Source organism: Bombina bombina, chromosome 2 (genome assembly GCF_027579735.1).
Source record: "Bombina bombina isolate aBomBom1 chromosome 2, aBomBom1.pri, whole genome shotgun sequence".
Taxonomy (NCBI): domain Eukaryota; kingdom Metazoa; phylum Chordata; class Amphibia; order Anura; family Bombinatoridae; genus Bombina; species Bombina bombina.
Window position 1 is genome coordinate 64,253,044 of NC_069500.1, and position 18,944 is coordinate 64,271,987.

At 37.7% G+C, this 18,944-nt stretch overlaps 1 long non-coding RNA gene across 1 annotated transcript in view; it reads right to left on the reverse strand.

Moving 5' to 3' along the window:
* The window catches only part of LOC128647649 (uncharacterized), a 249,813-nt gene that overhangs the window by 104,360 nt on the left and 126,509 nt on the right, over positions 1-18,944 (reverse strand). The window lies entirely within an intron of this gene.

Below are 18,944 nucleotides of genomic sequence, written 5' to 3' on the forward strand. Positions count from 1 at the left end.
CCATCACGGAGACACCAGCCCGACCACGTCCCTCGCCACACCCGGCCATGCCCCTCATTATGCCCAGTCACGCCCCTCGCGACGCCCAGCCACGCCCCCAGCCATGCTCCCTGACACTCTGCTTCAGCCTTGCTCTGTGCTGAGTGCTGAGTGTCAGGATCCAAATGGCCAGGTATGTTTGTCACGTGCAGTCTCTACTGCGCATGACTGCATCTGACAAACATACTTGGCCATTTATTATACAGGATATATATATATATATATATATATATATATATATATATATATATATATAAAATGAGAAGTTGAAAGCACTCACTGGACTATGGACAACAGTATCAATCAAATATCCTTTATTGTGACGTTTCGGGACCAACAGCGTCCCTTCTTCTGACAAGCAACAAGTGAAAAAAGACAAACATTTAAAGGCCCCTAAACCACTCCCCTCAGTGACCTACCAATCAAAATGTGCCGTGTGTAAAGGTAAGTGAGCCGTGTGCAAAACCGGCATTGATCTCAGTGTTAAAGACTCAAATACAAACTAACATTGTGAAAAGTATACATTAATTCATACCTGTATGTATATAATAATATCTCTGTGTGTGTGTGGTGCTAATGTGTCAAGAACTGTATCCGATCATATACATGCTCAATACTATCCGTGGTGCATTAATACTAATAGAAAGGAAAACAAAGACCTGATAGGTGGAGATCACACACCCCTGTTATGTGATAGGCTAAGCAAATTCGTCTCACAAGACCACACCTTCCAAAACACCGCAAGCCAACTGAGAGAGCAAAAGATGTCAACAACTGACCTGATTGGCTACATGTGACCTAACAAACTCACTGTCAATAGCGGTGCTGAAACCGCTGATCTAATGGTTGCCATGGTTCCCACAGCAAACAGGTCCCCCTGCTCCGTAACAAGACATCCGCAATACCCCTACAAACCTCTAAATGTCAGCGCTCCAAGTCCCATTACAACGTAAATAACGAAAAAAAACTTTTTACTTGTAACATGCATGTGCTCAGGTCAAGCAGACCTGTCCAATAGTGTATAGGATCTTGCCCAATTAAGTAGCTAAGCCTGAATCACAATCTGTTACTTTAATCCACATCAAAGGCCAAAAGGAAAACAACAACAAATGCCTATGCCGAAAATTCTTATTTTCAAAAGGACAAAACAGAGACGAAGTGTGGCATGATTCTACCAGGCATCTGCCAAAAAAATGCTTGCCGCCAAAGCATTTTTTGGCAGATGCCTGGTAGAATCATGCCACAGTTTTTTTTCGTTACCCCTTTTTTCTTCCCATTTTGATATTTGGAGATTAACTTAGCCATCTTCTTTGAGGGTGGCTCCTAGTACCACATCATGTACTCAGTTGGCACAATACAGGTTACTATAGTAACCGCGGCATTAGACAAGGGCGATCGCGGTTGGAGATGTGAGTAATGCCGTTTTGATGTCATGTGTGTTGTGTTCAGTTGGCACAATGCGCAGCCACAATCTGGGTTGGTGCTTTGTATACAGGTTACCATAGCAACCGCGGTATTAGACAATGGTGATCGCGGCGTGTTGTTTGAGTTGTGAGTAATGCCGTTTCGACGTCATGTGGTTTGTGTTGTAATGGGACTTGGAGCGCTGACATTTAGAGGTTTGTAGGGGTATTGCGGATGTCTTGTTACGGAGCAGGGGGACCTGTTTGCTGTGGGAACCATGGCAACCATTAGATCAGCGGTTTCAGCACCGCTATTGACAGTGAGTTTGTTAGGTCACATGTAGCCAATCAGGTCAGTTGTTGACATCTTTTGCTCTCTCAGTTGGCTTGCGGTGTTTTGGAAGGTGTGGTCTTGTGAGACGAATTTGCTTAGCCTATCACATAACAGGGGTGTGTGATCTCCACCTATCAGGTCTTTGTTTTCCTTTCTATTAGTATTAATGCACCACGGATAGTATTGAGCATGTATATGATCGGATACAGTTCTTGACACATTAGCACCACACACACACAGAGATATTATTATATACATACAGGTATGAATTAATGTATACTTTTCACAATGTTAGTTTGTATTTGAGTCTTTAACACTGAGATCAATGCCGGTTTTGCACACGGCTCACTTACCTTTACACACGGCACATTTTGATTGGTAGATCACTGAGGGGAGTGGTTTAGGGGCCTTTAAATGTTTGTCTTTTTTCACTTGTTGCTTGTCAGAAGAAGGGACGCTGTTGGTCCCGAAACGTCACAATAAAGGATATTTGATTGATACTGTTGTCCATAGTCCAGTGAGTGCTTTCAACTTCTCATTTTCTATATACCTGGCTACAGCACCCTGGCAAGTTGCGGTCTGTTGGTGAGAGTGCATATACCACTAACAAACTTTTACATATATATATATATATATATATATATATATATATATATATATATACACACACACACATATATTTATATATATATATATATATACTGTATATTTATATATACTGTATATTTATATATATATATATATATACACATGTATATATATATATATATATATATATATATATATACTGTATATTTATATATATATATATATATATATATATATATATTTATATATACATATATATATATATATGGACGGTCGCAGCTGTATTGGCTAATTGGTTTGATTATCACTATTTGTATGTACAGTATATATAGAGGGTGTTGATGTGGGAAATGTTATATATGTTATCCTGAACGTATATCTGGGGACCATTTGATAAAGGGACCAGACCGGTGCCCAAAACATTATAATGTTTTAAACGTTGTATTAAAAGTTACATTTTATGGGAAGAAGTCCAACGAGTGCTTTCTTAGCACCTTGGCTGTTGTAATATACATGAGGAGTGCATACCATACCGAAGATGTATATATATATATGTATATATATATATATATATATATATATATATATATATATATATATATACATATACACACACATATACACACATATACATATATATATATATATATATACACACACAGACATATACATATATTTATTTATAAACATACAACATATATTTATATATATATGTACACATATACACATATACATACATATACATATACATATATATAATATACTGTACATGTGTATCAAGTATTCAGGAACATTTGTTTCCCTGAATATTCGTCGGTTGCACTATTCAAAATTCATACTGCATATTCATTAAACATTTACATTTGTTTTGTTAAAGCGAAAGTAAATATTTAAAGCTACAGGTGAAGAAGTTCACCTGTAGCTTTATACTTAGCTATTGTGCACTGAAGAGCCAAGCTAATAGTAACCTGCTCCTCTTCTTGCCAGAGCCCCGGCCCGACTTTTCAAGCTTAGCTCCCAGGACTTGCACTAACTTTACACACACACACATGCTGTATATCTATCTATCTATACAGTGTATACATATATATCTCAATATAAATTGTTGCATAGGAAATTAGCACATCTGCGCAAGTATCCCCACTTGCTTTTTCAAAGTAACACTCCATATACACTGTTACCAATGCACAAGAGGATTCTGGGTAATATATGAAAATTACATATCCAACATCTCTGATTTTTTGCTTCATACTGTGTTAACTGCACAAATGAAAAGTCAGGAGCACCAGTAGATGAAAAAAAGTAGCTTTTATTCACTCATAAATAGCTACAAAATAAAAGTTCCAATGCTTGCTTGCTTACTTATTTTGATATATTCTGTATGTTCAGAATATTTGGGCTTGACAGCAGCTGGTTGGTAAGATGGAGAAAGAAAAAACAGCTGACATGTTTTGGCTTTGCAGCCGTACTCTTAGCTGATAAAAGTTTTAAAACCAAGCGCCCTTTTTCTAGGGCGTACCTTTCTCCAATTGGCCAAACAGTACACCTATCAAATAACATTTTAGCTCATGAACGAATCATGCATAAATGTGTCAAATAACAAATTTACAAATTACAAATTACAGGCACTAATCTTTTAACATTTCATTTCACTGTTGCTTGCTGCTAATCTCATACATAAACAATAATAAATAAAATTTAGAATTGTACTCTGTCGCTTGATTTGGAAAAACTTAACCCTTATCCTTTTGAACTAAGTCTGAATTTTATTAGCTAACAGTGTTTTTGCTATATCTGCCTCTGACTTATTGCAACTAAATATTTACTTATTTATATGTATAAAAAATACACTTACTGTTTGGATCCTTAAATGAAATTAAATTAACTATACAGGATTCTTTGGTGGCAAAGTGAGATACATGTGCTAACATTAACCCCTACACATTGTCTATTTGCCTACGTGTAAGGGTGCATATTTGTTTGCATCAAACTGTTTTGTGCCTGAATCAAAACAATGTTGGGAAGAATGTGGACATTGTTTCAAACTGTGGGGAAGTTAAGGTATGGATCTTTACATTTAGAATTTAGGTGTTGAAATGAATTACATTATTGCCAGTAGTTGATCAAATCATAGGAGGAGTTTAGTCCTGAAGGTGTTCTGGTCCTCAATTTGAAGATCCAGAACACCTCCTGCCTACCCAAAAGTACCTCTCTATCGCCCCCTCTTGATGGAACTGCAATTCTTTCTATAGCCGTCCAGCTGAAGCTATCAGTATCTTTGTCATGTTTTTGTGCGAAATGTTGTACTAGTGGGGTAGTTGATCTTCCAATCCTAATTGTTGAAAGGTGTTCCCTAATGTGTGATCTTATCTCTCTTGTTGTAAGACCCACATATTGAATCTTACAAATTGTGCAAGTGATTAGATAAATCACATACTTTGATCTACATGTGATGCAAGTTTTAATTTCAAAAGACTGGCCTGTAGTTGTAGACTGAAAAGTGTCTCCACAAATGACCTTCTCACAGGCCACACAGTCCCTGAAATTGCATCTATGCATTCCCTTCACTGTCAGCCAGGCTGAGCCTCCTTGCTGTGTGATCTTGAGTTTAGTTGGGGCTAACCTGTTGCCAATCGTCATATTCCTTTTATATGCAAAATGACAGCCCATTTTAGCAATATCCAGAAAGCATATTAAAATGTTTCTTGATGATTCCACAAACTTCACCATATTCCATGGAATAGTCTGTAATGAAGAGTGAACCTTTGTCAAACTGTTTTTTGATTGGACCAGTAGTCTTGTCCCTAGGTAGTAAAAGATCTTTCCTATCTAATTTATCTGCCATTTTTCTTGCTTTTTTAATTGTTTTTTGCTCATAGCCTCTGTTTTTAAGTCTTCGTGTTAAATCATTACTCTCCCTCACATAATGAACTTGGTTGCTGCAGTTCCTTTCAACCCTTATGTATTGACCTTTTGCTACAGCACCGAATACATGTTGGGGATGGCAGCTTTTCGCGTGGAGTAAAGTATTCCCTGTTATTGGCTTCCTGTAGATGGTTGAAGTTACTTTCTCACCTATATTACCAATAAGGGTGACATCAAGATAATTGATTTTGCAACTGTTACTTTCAAAGGTAAATTCAATCCCCTTGTCATTACTGTTTAAGTAATCAACAAAGGCATCAACCTCTGTTGGGTTACCTCTCCACACGAACAGGAGGTCATCAATGAATCTCCTGAAGAAGACAATATTGTCCTTAAAGGGGTTTTCTTCTCCATATATGTGGCATTCCTCCCACCAACCCATAAATAGGTTGGCGTAGGAGGGGGCAAATTTGGCCCCCATCGCCGTGCCACACATTTGGAGAAAGTAGGTACCATTAAACTCAAAGAAATTATGTGTTAGGAGAAAAAGTGTAACTCTATGCACATAATCACATAATATAGAGTTGTTTCCATAGTACTTTCTCATATAGTAGTCAACTGCTTCTAGCCCCCTCTCATGGGGGATAGAAGAGTACAAAGACTTCACTTTGACGGTGACCCAACTGTAGCCCTCCTGCCAAGTTAAATCTGACACCAGGTTCAGAACATGTTTGGTGTCTAGAACATAGCTCGATAGACGTTTAATCATTGGCTGTAGAAGTGCATCAAGCCACTCCGATAGAGGCTCAAAGAGTGACCCAATACCACTGACAATGGGTCTGCCTCTAACATCCAGGAGTGACTTGTGTACCTTTGGCAGGTGGTTAAAAATGGGCATTCTAGGGTGGCTCACAAATAGATAATCACATGTATCTTTATCTAATAGTCCCAATTCGAGACCATCTTCAATTAGATCCCTGAGCTGTCTCTGAAAGTCCCTTGTGGGGTCCGAACTCAATGTCCTGTATTCCTTAGTGTTATAGAGTTGCCTGTTTGCCTCCTTGACAAAATCATCTCTGTCAAGGATAACTACAGACCCCCCCTTATCCGCTGAGCGAATCACAAAATTGGGATTCTCACTCAGTTTTTGTAGTGCCTGTCGTTCTGTCACTGTAATATTTTGCTTATAAAGTCTCTCACGATAGTATAAATCAGTGAGATCCTTCTCCACTCTTGAGTGAAATTTTTCAATTACGGAACCTCTGTCCTGGACAGGGTAGAACTTTGAGGGCTTCTTGGATTTGGGTAGAACAGCGTGTGTTTCATTTGTATTGGATTCCTCATCATCCATCAATGTTAACAGAGTCCTAACATCACACTGTTCTCCGAAACTCAATATGTCCTCTTGAGTTGAAACCCCTGTTGACAAATGGCCCAAATCATTCATTGTTGAATCTCTATGTGATCTGGATTTTTGAAAGTGCTTGTGAAGGGTTAACTTCCTCACTAGTTTGTTTACGTCTAACAGTGTATTAAAAAGATTGAAACTGACTGTAGGAACAAACCCCAGGCCCAATTCCAAAACTTTTGTTTCAGTTGTATTCAATACATATGTAGATAAATTGATAATACTCATGATCTTTAAATCATTTACTTCTTCCTTCGTGTGTATCTTCCCTTTGGAGTGTCTTTTGTATCTCGCCCCTCCACGTCTCCTCTTGGAGGGGCCAGCGAAAAAACCTGATTAACCTGAGCTTTTTCTATGCTATCTGCAGTATTGGAGCTGTTGTCTGCGGTTACCTCAGGTCTATTTAAATTATATTTGGAGTAAGCGTATGGTCTTGCATTTTTGAGGATTGGTGCCTTGGGTGTGCTATCTTCTTTAGGTCTAACTATTTGTGCTGTAGACTGTATTGTGTTAGTGCTGAGGGGATAGGGTGTATAACCTGTGTCAGTATCCTCTCCCCCTGAGCCTGAGCTCTCACCCTGTGAATCAGTTTCATTGTCTGAAAATTGTATTCTACGCTGACCTCTTCTGCCCCTGCCTCTTTGTCTCTGCCTGTTACTTCTCCTATTGCCAGATCCCCTTCTGGAGTTAAAGTCTCTCCTTCTAGTAAAACGTTCCCTGCGATTCCAAATATAAACTAAATTATTATTGAAATCTGTTTGGTCACGTATAAATTTATTGTGTTTTCTATCAAGTAATAATTGTTTGGACTCGGCAATGGTATCATGAAGGATCTGATCAAGTTCTGGGTAATCAATATCTGTTCTGCGAGAATTTAACTCATTTTGAATAAGAGTAATCTTATCAGATATAACTTTAAGCTGAGTGGTCTTATATTGTACTAAAAGTACCATAAGTCTCGCTGAACATTCAGATAAAGTATCATTCCACAATTGTATAAACTCTTTATCTTCAGTTGCAAATGTGGGGAACTTATTTATACATAGTCCCCTGGGAATTAAGCCCAGCTCATTATATTTATTCAAGGTGATGATGTCCCACTTGAGTCTATTTTCTTTAACTAGTAAATCCTCCATGTCCTCAAATAAGGCCGTTAGGGTAAATTTGGTTGGATCAGTGGAAAAAATGGCATCAATCTCTCTTGAATGCTCATCTCTTTCAGTGGCAGTTTGTAATGAGTAAAAGGTATGTGCCTGTGCTTGCATGCTGTCAGTCCCAGTATTCATCTTTAATCCCCTCCTCCGGAACGAAAAAGAATTAGGAATAATAAACCAATATAGCCTGTGTGTAGTGTGAGGCGGGATTCAACAATGTTTTTGTGAAGTTTTGTTCAATCCTGCAATCTAGCAATCAAACAGTCCCAGTTCTCAGGGCAGTACACATAAATGAACAACAACAGATGATGTGGTTGGAGTCTGTCTTACCGCGTCCGGTCCACGGGTGTGACTGTGGTTCCCCGTCGTCAGGCTTGTATCTGAATTCCTTTACGCCTGAGACCTCCTCCGATCAGACGGTATCTAGGGTCTCCGGGCTTCCGCGTAACAAACACACCCTCCTCAGACGCGTGCAGTTGCTCACGCCCTGCTCAACGTAGGACCAATCCGGATTGAAGAAGGGAGGAGACACACAACTCAATTGGTGTCTGCGTCCGTGCTCACTGTGGGGAATCCTGTAATAGCTGCACAAATGAAAAGTCAGGAGCACCAGTAGATGAAAAAAGTAGCTTTTATTCACTCATAAATAGCTACAAAATAAAAGTTCCAATGCTTGCTTGCTTGCTTACTTATTTTGATATATTCTGTATGTTCAGAATATTTGGGCTTGACAGCAGCTGGTTGGTAAGATGGAGAAAGAAAAAACAGCTGACATGTTTTGGCTTTGCAGCCGTACTCTTAGCTGATAAAAGTTTTAAAACCAAGCGCCCTTTTTCTAGGGCGTACCTTTCTCCAATTGGCCAAACAGTACACCTATCAAATAACATTTTAGCTCATGAACGAATCATGCATAAATGTGTCAAATAACAAATTTACAAATTACAAATTACAGGCACTAATCTTTTAACATTTCATTTCACTGTTGCTTGCTGCTAATCTCATACATAAACAATAATAAATAAAATTTAGAATTGTACTCTGTCGCTTGATTTGGAAAAACTTAACCCTTATCCTTTTGAACTAAGTCTGAATTTTATTAGCTAACAGTGTTTTTGCTATATCTGCCTCTGACTTATTGCAACTAAATATTTACTTATTTATATGTATAAAAAATACACTTACTGTTTGGATCCTTAAATGAAATTAAATTAACTATACAGGATTCTTTGGTGGCAAAGTGAGATACTTTTATCAGCTAAGAGTACGGCTGCAAAGCCGAAACATGTCAGCTGTTTTTTCTTTCTCCATCTTACCAACCAGCTGCTGTCAAGCCCAAATATTCTGAACATACAGAATATATCAAAATAAGTAAGCAAGCAAGCATTGGAACTTTTATTTTGTAGCTATTTATGAGTGAATAAAAGCTACTTTTTTCATCTACTGGTGCTCCTGACTTTTCATTTGTGCAGCTATTACAGGATTCCCCACAGTGAGCACGGACGCAGACACCAATTGAGTTGTGTGTCTCCTCCCTTCTTCAATCCGGATTGGTCCTACGTTGAGCAGGGCGTGAGCAACTGCACGCGTCTGAGGAGGGTGTGTTTGTTACGCGGAAGCCCGGAGACCCTAGATACCATCTGATCGGAGGAGGTCTCAGGCGTAAAGGAATTCAGATACAAGCCTGACGACGGGGAACCACAGTCACACCCGTGGACCGGACGCGGTAAGACAGACTCCAACCACATCATCTGTTGTTGTTCATTTATGTGTACTGCCCTGAGAACTGGGACTGTTTGATTGCTAGATTGCAGGATTGAACAAAACTTCACAAAAACATACCGTATGCCTTTTGTGTAGTTTTTCCTTGTAACTGTTTTCATACTGTGTTAACACACAGTGATTCCCTAATAGGGAGAATGCAGCAATACAGAAATCACCACTAGATAGCCTGTTTCATCTTGTTAGAACTCCTCTGATTTTAATCTCAGACTTTTATCTCCACCATAATTTTAATGAATTTTGATTTTAACCCTAAAATGAGCTTTACCTAAGCAGCAATCCAAAATCTATCTGCTACTGAAGATTTCTAACAAGAAAGAAACAGGCTGTCTAGTGGTGATTTCTGTATTGCTGCATTCTCCCTATTAGGGAATCAGTGTGTGTTAACATAGGCCTAGATTTAGAGTTTTGTCGGTAAAGACCCGCGTAGCTAACGCTGCTTTTTTTCCCAGCGCACCCTTAAGACAACGCTGGTATTTAGAGTATGCTGAGTGGCTGCGTTAGGCTCAGAAAAGGGAGCGTTGAGCATAATTTACCTTCCCTTCAACTCTCAATACCAGCGTTGCTTACGGTAGCGGTAAGCTGGAAAACGTGCTCGTGCACGATATCCCCATAGGGTACAATGGGACTGAGCTGGCTGGAAAAAAACCTAACACCTGCAAAAAAGCAGCGTTCAGCTCCTAGCGCAGCTCCATTGTTTCCTATGGGGAAACACTCTCTAAGTCTGCATCTAACACCCTAACATGAACCCCGATTCTAAACACCCCTAACCTTACACATATTAACCCCTAATCTGCCGTCCCCGCTATCGCTGACACCTACATTATATTATTAACCCCTAATCTGCCGCTCCGGACACCGCCGCAACCTACATTATCCCTATGAACCCCTAATCTGCTGCCCCTAACATCGCCGACACCTATATTATATTTATTACCCCCTAATCTGCCCCCCAAACATCGCCGCTACCTTACCTACACTTATTAACCCCTAATCTGCCGACCGGACCTCGCCGCCACTATAATAAATGTATTAACTCCTAAACCGCCTCATTCCCGCCTCGCAAACACTATAATAAATTTTATTAACCCCTAATCTGCCCTCCCTAACATTGCCGCCACCTACCTACAATTATTAACCCCTAATCTCCCGCCCGCAACGTCGCTGCTACTATAATAAAGTTATTAACCCCTAAATCTAAATCTAACCCTAACCCTAACACCCCCTAACTTAAATATAATTTAAATTAAGCGAAATAATATTCCTATAATTAAATAAATTATTCCTATTTAAAACTAAATACTCACCTATAAAATAAACCCTAATATAGCTACAATATAGCTAATAATTACATCCTAACCTAAGTTACAAATACACCTAACACTACACTATCATTTAATTAATTAATTAAATAAATTAACTACAATTAGCTAAACTAAAATACAATTAAATAAACTAATCTATAATACCAAAAAAACCACTAAATTACAAAAAATAAAAAAAATTACAAGAAGTTTAAACTAATTACACCTAATCTAAGCCCCCTAATAAAATAAAAAATCCCCCCAAAATAAAAAAATGCCCTAACCTATTCTAAATTACAAAAGTAATCAGCTCTTTTACCAGCCCTTAAAAGGGCTTTTTGCGGGGCATTGCCCCAAAGTAATCAGCTCTTTTACCTGTAAAAAAAAATACAACCCCCCCAACATTAAAACCCACCACCCACATACCCCTACTCTAACCAACCCTACTCTAACCCACTCAAACCCCCCTTAAAAAAACCTAAGGCTAACCCCATGAAGATCTCCCTACCTTGAGTCGTCTTCACCCAACCGGGCCGAAATCTTCATCCAAGGTGGGCAGAGGCAGTCCTTCATGCGGTAGAAGTCTTCATCCAGGCGGATCTTCAATCTTCATCCATCCGTAGCGGAGCCATCTTCAAAGGAGCCGACGCGGAGCCATCCTCTTCAACCGACGACTGAACGACAAATGAAGGTTCCTTTAAGGGACGTCATCCAAGATGGCATCCCTTCAATTCCGATTGGCTGATAGGATTCCCTGGCATGCTGAGAGTGATTTTCCCTATATATATATATATATATATATATATATATATATATATATATATATACACACACACACATATATTATTGTCTTGAACCATATTATAATGTAATGAGCATGTAGAAATATATTTGTTGCTATATATTCTAAATAATGTAGTTATACCTGATAATATTGCTTAATGGTATTTGTTTACTCCATGAAGCATAACACAATTGTCAGAGAATAAACTGATATACCAATATCAGTATTACTGCATAATACTACCTTTCATTATTGCCCTTAACTGAACCATTAGCACATTTGTTTAAACAGTTTAAATGGAAATGTAATGTTTAAGGCGTTATATTCTTCTGAAGCCAGAAGCACTGTGACTTTATGGGAATCAGTGGGAGACCATCGCATGCATGGAGAGGAAACTCTTGCTCAGGGCAAAAATAGACTCCTTTGTGAATTCAGTAGCTTTTGTTTTGTGTGGAATCTTAAAGAAATTGCCAAAGGTTTAAAAATGTGGAGAAACATAGATTTAAAACTGTGGTGCACATAAATATTTTTCTTTAGCAATCATGATAATCAGAAGAAGAATACCATACAGCCAGCACAGTGTATTTTATAGATATGTAGAACAATAATTGAAATACTATTTAACAGTCATGATTCATTGTATCCTATTTTAATCTTTATCACAGTCTGATTAAGGGAAGGTTACAAAATTAACTCTTGCAGAGCAAATAGGTGAAAGACATAATTAGTTGATATACTTTAAAATGAGAATCTTTTAGCAAAAAAAATCTAGTAAAAAGGTCATTTTGTTTAACAGATACCTTTCAGTAAAAACAGTTGATAGGAAGAATAAAAAACCCATTGAAGAATACAACACAAAATAAAACATTAAAGGGACATTAAACCAGTGTGTTTTTGTGTAAAAATCCCTTGCTCGCTGGGAATGACAAAAAATAAATATGTAACCTAGTTTTTTTTTCTTATAAATTGATTTGCTGCATTTTATAGAACACACTTTTTTGCCTCTCTGGGGGGTGTGTTGCTTTAATAAGGTTGCATATTTCAAAGGGCTGGAAATATTATGTTTATAGCAACAGAATATTAATTACAAAACACAATTTTTACATGAATGACAAAGGGACAGAAAGCCCTACCTATGAGCTGCAATTTGATATAGAACACCTTGCATAGAGGTAGTGTGCAGGACAGGTAGACTCTAAAAATTAGACACAGAGCTGGGAATATAAGGTACATAGCAGAAAGAATAGTAATTACAAAACACAATTACATGAATAATGAAAGAATAGAAAGCCCTGCCCATGAGGTGCAATCAGATGTAAAACACTTTGCAAAAGGATGTGTAAGGAGTATATGAGAGTAGCTGTGCTGGAATCCACTTGCAAACATTTAGCACTCTCATACATACTCTTCTGCTAGAACACTTGAAGTGGAACTGGTTGGCTAGAGAGGAAGTAAACACAAGGGTTGGTAAGTGCTGTGGGAGATCCAAAGTTGAAGTCAATAGGAAGCCAAGGACAGCCAGGAGGTTCGTCCACAAAAGAGTAAGGCAGCAGCAGGGTCAGGAAGACCAAGGTCATTAACAGAAATACAGTCTGCCATAACAACAGTCCAATTAGTTGGCAAAAGAGAGGTCAGGGTCAGGTCTAAGGTGGGATTAGGATCAGTTCAGAGATGTGTACAACCAGTGGAAGCAAGCAGAATTAGAGACAAAATGGGAAGCCAGAGGTCAAGGAGGTCGGAGAACAATAGGAAGCACAGAGTAGGCAACAGGTAGCGGAGTAACCAGGAACACCTAGAAGGGTAACTAGGAGCTGGGGAAACTAATGACTTAACACTAGAGTAACCAAGCAAGGACTTCAGAGGCATTTAAAAGGCCTTGTTCTACAACAGACATTTTTTTCATATTTTCATTGCGTTTTTTTTTCCACTGGCCTTTTAAAGTTAGATTCAATAAGATTTGCTGCTTCAGTGCACATGTATCATTTTCCTGCTATATTTTTTATTATTATTATACTTTATTTATAAAGCGCCAACATATTCTGCAGTGCTGTCCATGGGTACAAATAAAAGAATGATACAAAACTTGGAAGAGACAAGACAAAATTTGACAAAAAAATACAGCAGTTACTGAGGGATCTATTCCCGTGGGAATTAAATATATAGAAGGGTAGGAGGGTGAGAAACAGGAGGTGAGGACTGCAAGGCTGAGAATGATGTTAATACAGAGTTAGATGAGGGTAATTATTAGGTAAGTGAAATTATTTGTTACTGATTTGGGTGGTAGACTTCCCTGAAGAAAAATGTCTTTAGTGAGAGTTTAAAAGAAGGCAGATTAGGGTAAAGTCTGTAAGAATGAGGGAGAGCATTCCAGAAGGTTGGTGGAGAAGTCATGCAGTCTAGCATGGAAAGAGATGATAATCGAAGATGCAAGGAGTAGGTCATTGTTGGATCTCAGTGGGCGGGCTGGAGTATATTTGTTGATTAGTTAGTGGGGGGTGGCGTTGGTTAGGCTTTGCAGGTCAGAGTGAGATTTTTTAATTTAATTCTGCCCTGAATGGGGAGCCAGTGAAGGGACTCACAGAAAGGTGCAGCCGATACAGAGTGATGGGTGAGGTGGATTAGCTTGGCAGAGGCATTTAGAATGGAATGAGAGGGAGAGAGGAAGGCCAGTGAGTAGGATATTGTAGTAGTCAAGTCAGAAAATTACAAGGGAGTGGTTTATTTGCTTTGTGGTGTCAGTGCTAAGAAACAGGTGAATTTTGGAAATATTGCATAGGTGTTTGCAGCAGGATAAAGAGAGCAATTGGATGTGGAGGATAAAGGACAGGTTGGAGTCAAGTATAACTCTAAGACAGCGGTCTTGGGGTGATGGGGAGATAGTGATGCCACTGACGATGAAAGAGAAGTCAGAAATTGGAGTGGAGCTAGAGGGGGGATTAGAAGCCTTGAACATGTTAATCTTTAGGTGGTGAGAGGCCATAAAGAAAGAAATGCCAGTTAAAGGGACAGTAAACCTTAAAAATAATGTTATATAATTCTGCACATAGTGCAGAATTATATAACATTATTTAAGTGCTATAGTTCTAAAACTCTTTTTTACCTTTTAATATGTAAAAATGATGGCGCTTTTACAGACCCGCTCTCTGCTCTCTGCTGAGCGGGTCTGTAATATTTAGTCAGCGCATCGGGCCAGCTGTGACAGGAGCGAGCTGCACTTAGTCTTATGGCGCGATCGGGCCGGGCTGTGACTATACAGCTGGCCCGATGCGCTGACTAAATATAACAGACCCGCTCAGCAGAGAGCAGAGAGCGGGTCTGTAAAAGCGCCATCATTTTTACATATTAAAAGGTAAAAAAGGGTTTTAGAACTATAGCACTTAAATAATGTTATATAATTCTGCACTATGTGCAGTATTATATAACATTATTTTTAAGGTTTACAGTCCCTTTAAGCAATCCCTGATGTGAGAAAGGACAGTGGGAGAGAGAGCTGGGGTAGAGAGATAGATATGGGGGTCATCAGCATGGAGGTGATATTAGAAGCCATAGCTGTTGATATGTTTACCCAGTGAAGAAGTATACAGGGAGAAGAGTAGAGGACCCAGGACAGAGCCTTGAGGTACTCTAACAAACAGAGACACTGAAGAGGAGGAGACGCCAGCAAATGAAACAGAAAAGGACCCGTGAGAAAGATAAGAGTGGATCCAAGAAAGAGCAGTATCACAAAGACCAAAGAACTGAGGGTCTGTAGGCTGAGGGGGTGGTCAACTGTGTTGAAGGCAGCTGAGAGGTTAAGTAAGATAAGTATAGAGTAGTGGCCTTTGCTTTTAGCAGAAAGAAAACTGTTAGTAGCCTTGGTGAGGGCAGTTTCAGTTGAGTGTTGGGGAAGGAAGTGGGTTAGGTTGGTCATAAACTAGTTTTTCCAGTTTTGACTATATGTATATTTATGGGCAAAGCCATATGTGTACAATGTGCACATGTTTATTGTAATGTTTAAAAAAAAAAAATGCAACATTTAAATGTAATTTGTAATTCATGAGTAGGCATGCATAGTGTACGCCAGCAGAAAACTAAGAGTTGCATGTGAAAACCACACAAAAATGTTTATTTTTGCATTAACATGCATGTTTGCAATTTGTCACTTATTTATTTATTTTAAGGAGAAACAATATTTAAAATAGGGGTGGTATGTAGTGGACAGCGCCAAGAAATTACAAAGTACTGGCTCAACTTCGAAAAACACGACCACCCAATACGGTCGTTATACATCAAAGCAGAAAAATTGGAAAGGTAGAAGGAGCGCCAACAGGGAAGGCTTTAGTACATATACTGTGGTATACAATAATGACTCTATGCTATACGGTCTTGCAAATGTGCATAGAGATAATTGGATTATAGATGTTGAGACAAAATTTGTCTATTATATAAGTCCCTAAAAGTTATTCTACTTTCAGCAAGTGGTAGATTAAGTTAAATACAGAGAGCAGTTTGGGTTTATTCCTTATACTTGATAGTATTCAAAGTTATTAGTGACTCAAAATAGTTTTAACTTAAAAAGAGTGTAATTCAAAAAATAACAAAAGTGTGTTCAAAAAATCTATTCAGTTCAATAATACATAATTATTAAAAACAAATATTAAAAACAGTACTGCTAATAAATTGGCAAGCACAAATTTAAAAAGACAGATACACAAAATACAATTTGAAAAGCCCAATATTGTCTGTTGGGCTGGTTTGTCCGTTATAAGAGAACATAGAATAACGAAACCTGAGTTTCAGTAACCATTAATGGTGATAAAGAACTTTGTATAAGTAGTTGAGTTACCAAAGAGAACAGCGTGATATTGGTTAATATCGTAATACAGAGTGTCAGTGAGAAAATAAAAAAAGAAGAGAAAAAACACTCTTAGTTGTGTGAAATGTGAAGAAGGAAATCGTTACAATTTATATGTAACTGATATGAGGTGTCAGTTAAAGAACGAAAAGAGAACACTCTAATTGGTATGAATGTGAAAGATCGTTACAATTTACATGTGACAATAAACTAGTGTAACAATATTCAGTGCCAAAGTTAGGTTAAGCAAAGAGAGAAGAAAAATCTAGATAATACATATCTAATTGTATCCTAGATAATAAATGTACGCTAAGCGATCAAAATAAAATACAGCTTTAGTGTGCAAAGCTTAGTGATCACATATAGAAATGTGTAAATTAAGGTGTATACAATAAGTGCATAGATAGAGCTAGAGGGATTTTTTTCACGTGATATTTGGTATAGTATAAAAAGATATTTAGATAGTGTCGATTAAAAGGCAAAGGAGAGAGCGCTCCTATATAAGACACTGTGAAAAATGTGTGAAAATATAACGGTATTCAATATTATGAACACAGACAAAAATGCATAGATGAATTGGCCAATCCAAATTGAATATTAGAAACAGAAATAACTCTTAACGAGTTGCACAGGATATATATTACAAATAGTGTCAGATAAAATCTGACTAGAAACACATATAATAAAATGGTCTTTTTGAGACCAGGTTAGTAAAATTAAAGAACGAACATTTGTCTATAAGGGCTTAAGTGTCCAAACAAAGTCTTAGGTGTCCAAACAAATATTGAGTTAGATGTGGTTAAGTCAAAAGTAAATCCACACAACAAAAAATCCAAATGAGGACAAGTTGGTTATTGGTGAATTTTTCGACTTGGAATTTGGATTAAAGCATACTCCTGTTTACTTGTTTCGGAAGAAAGAGAAAACGGATTGTGGCAAAAAGAACAATTGCTCAGAACAAATTAGGAGATAAACTCACCTATCTGTAATGAACATTCGGGCTGGTTAGTCGGCAGTGTATCAGGAATTTGTCAACACGTTTCAACCTCTAAATGAGGTCTTTATCAAGACTAGTGCCAGCTCCATTAGTTTGCTACAATTTAAAGTATTTCACAGCCTATAGCGTGTGAGGGGTGTGGCTTGGAATCGCGCCATTTGTCATTGATTCCTCAGCGGCCATATTGGATGTGAGCGATAGTAAGGGCAAAAATCAGTTCATTCGGCTGATTAATTGACCCGTTGTTTATATGTAGTGGCCAAGATGTATAGTTGTTCATATTTGCATCAATGGCTAACTTTGAGAATTATCGATTATATAATATATAAAAGATAATTCATTTTGACTACAGCCCAAATTATTAATGTAGCTGAGATAGGTGAAGCACAACAATTTTAATTCATATATCACATCAAAGTGCTTATACAATAAAGAGAGGTAATCTTAGAAACTGTCTTTGTAAACGAGCAGATATATTTTGTATCTGTCAAAATAAAATAATACAAATAAATATGATAAAATCCTATTTTGGATTTAGTTACGTGTCATATTAAAAGTTGATAAATGATACAACAGGATAACATAAAGGCATGTGTCTTGTAGTATACTTTCACTATTTGTCATAGTATGGACTAGAAAACTAGACATTTGATGTGCTAGATCTGATTCTGAATCTATATAGGTTTATAAAATATAGGTGCTAATTGCTAATAAATTGGGTTCAGTGTTTTATTAACATTAAAGTCTCTGGTCCCACATAAGTGGTAATAACTTTGGGTATTCTTATCTTGTTACTATTAGTAACTGTTACCGACATAGGGAGTTAGATCTATGGTATCTGTGTAACTACATTATAACTATATACTTTAAAGGGACACTGTACTCAAATTTTTCTTTCGTGATTCAGATTGAGCTTGAAATTTTAAGCAACTTTCTAATTTACTCCTATTATCAAATTTTCTTCATTCTCTTGATATCTTTATTTGAAATGCAAGAATGTAAGTTTAGATGCCGGCCCATTTTTTGTGAACAACCTGGGTTGTCCTTGCTGATTGGTGGATAAATTCATCCACCAATAAAAAGTGCTGTCCAGAGTACTGAACCCAAAAAAAGGTTAGATGCCTTCTTTTTCAAATAAAGATAGCAAAAGAATGAAGAAAAATTGATAATAGGAGTAAATTAGAAAGTTGCTTAAAATTGCATGCTCTTTCTGAATTACAAAAGAAAAATGTTGGGTTAAGTGTCCCTTTAAACTATAGTTATAAAAGATGTGCTATTTCGAATTTGGCATTTAGGACCTTGGGATATATAGTATCCATTTCGAAAATCTATTTATATTCGACTTTGAGCAGACTTTTCTCAAAGTCTCCCCCTCTCCAATCTTTTTCGACTATTTGTAGACCCATGTATTTCATGATTTTGGTGTCACCATTATGTTTTTGTGTGAAATGTTTG